This window comes from Mycetomoellerius zeteki, unplaced genomic scaffold, assembly GCF_001594055.1.
Source record: "Mycetomoellerius zeteki isolate Tzet28-1 unplaced genomic scaffold, Tzet1.0 scaffold1, whole genome shotgun sequence".
In the NCBI taxonomy this organism is placed as follows: Eukaryota; Metazoa; Arthropoda; class Insecta; order Hymenoptera; family Formicidae; genus Mycetomoellerius; species Mycetomoellerius zeteki.
The window spans coordinates 338,403-343,048 of record NW_017255910.1 but is presented as its reverse complement, the minus strand read 5'-3'; positions in this window follow the sequence as shown (position 1 = coordinate 343,048).

Below are 4,646 nucleotides of genomic sequence, written 5' to 3'. Positions count from 1 at the left end.
TGTTACAAATGAAATATAGTTACTAAAGTCACAATAATATTTTTCGTGTTTTGATAGATGCGAAATTATCAATTATTATATCAAAATCTATATCCTTACATATTTCGTTTTCAATTGAAAGAATTTCTATATTTGATAATTTTTCTTAACTTAAATAATTTTTTATTAACTTCAATTTGCCCCTTCAAATTGTTTACATGAGGCAAATGCCTCGCTCGCCACACCCTTGTCCCGGCTCTGTGGTACAGTGAACTTGTTAGTTAGGTTGAAATGTGAGTTTCTGTATATAAATCGATGTATCTCGATTGTACATGCATATCGATTAAATATACGCATTTAAATTAAGATGCTGCTTCATATCTTTTGAGATTAAACATGTAAATATAAATCAGATGGTGCAACCATATTTTTACTATTTTTCTTCTTTTAAATGCGCAAAAGTTTTTCTTTCATACTAGTTTTGTCTATCGGCATTCAGTGACAATTCTTTTTGCGAATTGAAAAACGTATGACTTTTACGAAGATACTCAAGAAAGAGAAAATAATGTACCTTGGTTACTTGCATGAACATCGTTAAAAGTCGGAATATTCTACCGAGGAAGAATAAAATAATGTTGACGACGTTTAATCTGTGCATCGCACACTCGCACCCGATGGCGAATCACAGTAATTACTTTCTTCAGCGCAGGAGAGTTACGGTATTTACATAGTAATTGCTGCCGCGAAAATCACGCGAGAATATGGCAGCTGACGCGCCGCGAACTCGTACTCTCGTCGCGCCCGCGCCGTCGCACGTCGCTGGTGGTGGATCGTGACGGGATCATCGGCCCGGGCTATTTTGCAACGGCCGTCACGCGAAAGCCGCGGTCGCCGTGTAAACAAACGAAACTGCCGGCCCGAATTAATTGAAACTCCGTCGAGATGTGTGCGCGCACGTACGAGTATTCGTTCGGCCACTGTAGGATTTTCACGCGTATCGCGTCGCTCGTCTGGAAACACTCAACTCTGAGTCTTGTCATCAACTCCATCGTATTACTAATAACTTCTCCTTTTTTCTTTGTCCAATTTTTTAATCAAAGGAAATTAAAGGAAGCCGTCGGAATACCAAAGAATTAAATATGACTTGATAATAACATTTGAAACCACGCTGTTAAATTTGTAATTTCAAATTATATCCACAATTTGAATTATTTTAATCAATATTAAGATTAGTACAAGATCACTTATATGACGTTAACTAACATAAGTAAAGAAGCGCCAATTACGATCAAAGTTATAGATATGTTGGCATAATAGTGTATGTATTTATAAATAAAAAACTGAGATATATAGCTACGCGCCGATTATTTTCGAATTTGTAACACAATCGAATTAAAATAATAATTCCTCTAAATCAAATTAGATCATAGATTTGATGCTACTATTTTTAATCATTTCTATAAGTCACCAATATGCCATTGATTTATGTAATTAAAATAGTAAAGTTAATAATACAATAATTTGACTTTAAGAAATATATTAAATTTGACCCTCAAATTTAGTTTATTATTTATTAAGTACATATACATTAATTAATATACAAAGATGTCGCTTACTCTAAAATTAATTATAGAAATGAATTGATTTACATTTTGACACACATGAAAGTTAAGGATGTATTAGATGTACAATCCTTGCAAAGAAAATTAAATTTGAAAGTATGTTTAATATATATTTATTTACACTTCAAATAAACTTATATATACATATGAAAGTTGTGTGAATAAGATTATATTTTTATTTAATAACACATTTTTATAGTTTATTTATTTTATTTATTATTATTCTTATTGCTAAAATTAAAATTTTAAACATGATAAAAAATATACATTTTTCTTTTATAAATACTTTAAATATTCAAAATAATTTATGTAAAATTTAATTGTGATTCATAGTTACAAAAATATAGAATAAGTATTCTGTTTTTTACTGAACAACTATGCACCGCAATATAACTCTACGTAAATAATCTTGAATACATAATGTATTTATATTAAAATGTAATTATATTAAAAAAATTGAGATTGTTATCATTTATTTTATAATACATTTCTATATATTTTTATTAGAGCACAGATTAAAAAAATACTACTATTTGTTAAAATAATTTATAATCCAGATAGTAGGTAAACTGTCATCAAATTTGTCGTATTATTTTTAAACGTGATTTAGAATAATTTGTAATATTTTCATAATTTTATCATTTTGAAAATATGTGTAAAACATCCTTAAAAATAACAAAATTTTATTTTTAACTTAAAGAATTGTTCCTATTTAATAGTGCAAACAAAATAATTGCAGATTACGGTAACATCAAAATGACGTACATAAATAGTAATTGATTGAAAAGTGACTTTTAGTAACAAATAATGTTGGTGTCATTTTGGCGCTATTTTGACGTCATGATGATTTGCGTTCTGCTTGAGAAAGCATTATAGTAAGCATAAATTTTAGTTAGCATAATAGTAATCGAATGCGTAATTTCTTATCGTGAACTCGTCGAATAAAACTCGTTGAAGTTACAACAGTACGCATCACGCATTATCTGCTCAAAATTAAAGAGAGTGCACAGTCCTCGAATTCAATGTAGTTGAGGTATCTCACCTCGAGAATAGACGCTGTAAATTTAACGAAATATCGATGAGAGCGAACTAACCGATGACGAGACCATCGGCTGCGAACATCTCGCAATGGGCGGCGTGGTGCGGCGCCGCACGACGCGGCACGGCGCGGCGACGCGAATGCCACAGTCGCCGTGTAAATAGACGAAATTGTGCGCCAGAATTAATTGAAACTCCGAATGAAATGTGTACGCGCGTATATGAATTGGTCGACTCATGGTGCGTCAGTAGATTTTATCTTTTCACCTCTTTCTTGCACTTGAAACAGGTGCATGAAGCGAGAAGGATGAATGAAAGAGATGTACGATATGCAATTAAATGAAGATCTCTGTGTTGAAGAACATAAGGCTTCCGTTTCATTATGTAAAATTTTATTCAGCTTTGAATAGATTTGATTTTTATAAAATTTTGTATAATTATAAAATTTGTTATAGAAATATTTTGAAGGCATCGTATGCTAGAAAATGATAGAAGAATATACTATGAATGAAAATTAGTTAACGATCAATGTAATTTATAATGTTATTTTCAGCTTCAGTTTATGGTTGCGTTTCAAATCTGACAATCTAAATCGGCGCGCAGTTTATAGAACTGGAAAATGTATTTGCAAATTTGCACATTATTGAATTGAGCACCAGCATCCGCTTCGACTGAAAATAGAATTCTTTCATATTATTATTACTATATATAGAATACGATAGAGTGAATTTATTAAAGAATTAGTAGATGTGAGGGACATAGGGTATTCTATGTAATATTTTACTTAACCTTTTTAATTTCTTTTCTTATTATTCTTGAGGCTTTCACGGGTGTTACCTATGTGACAATCTTGCGTTTCACGGGTTTTCTCCGTGTTTAGATCCATTCTTGGAATGCCAACGTTTCGTGAACTGCAAGGTTCTTTTCTTATTATTAGTCTTATATTATAAGGAATTACTGAATATAATTCTAATTTATGAATCTGTGAATGAATCTACTGAATATAGGTAACTCTAGTTAGTTTATAATTCTGTGATTAATAAATTGAATTATTAACAAACATGGTTTGGGGGTATTTAAAACAATTCTACTTATTAACGTATTTTTATTTATTTAAACATCTCGAAGGCGATCTATTTTCCTCCTGTTGGAAAAATCTTCTCACGACTGCGACTCTCACTGCGAAAATTTCTTCGTGTCAATTTTCCCATAATAGTATCGCCGATAAAATAATCCTTAACGAGGTGTCCGTAAATGTTGGAATCGAGCATTTTCTATTTTTAGCACGAATGTTCTCGATGATATCATGACCGTCTAGTATAGTTTTTGAAGACAGAGGGTACCAAGAAATAGAAACACTGAATTCTTTTGTAGGGGAGACCGGGGCTGGTTGTCACAGTTTTTTATTAGTAATTTTTAGAAAAAAGTGGATGCCTGATTTGAAATATTATATACGTTATAATATACCTACATCCTTTAGATATTAAAAAAAATATTACTCGTGAATTCATCATATCGTCAAAATAAGTTATTTAATTTTAAATGAAGTTGCGAAAACGTGACAATTAACCCCGTGTTCTACATTGATTGTTACATGTTCTAGGATTAGCATATTGATTATGGACAACGCATATAAAAAATACAGTTTTTATTTTTTAATATCAGTTCTATATTTCGAGAAATAATAGTAATTATGATATTAACACAAATAAAATAGTTATTATAATCATAAAATGCGTAATTTGTTTTTATACCGTAGTTTCTATATGAAAAATGAAAAAACATATATACAGGGTGTTTCCAAATTAAATGGCAAAACTTCGGGAGCGTGTAGAGGAGTAAAAAACTAAGAAAAAAAGTCCTATAGACATATGCTCCTTTTTGCTTTGTTTCGCAGGAAATCACGAAAAAAGAAAAAAATATATTTAATTTATTATTTTAATTATTTTATTTATAAACTTTTTAATGAAGATTTTGTTCGAAATGTGCACCTCTTGCAGCAATACA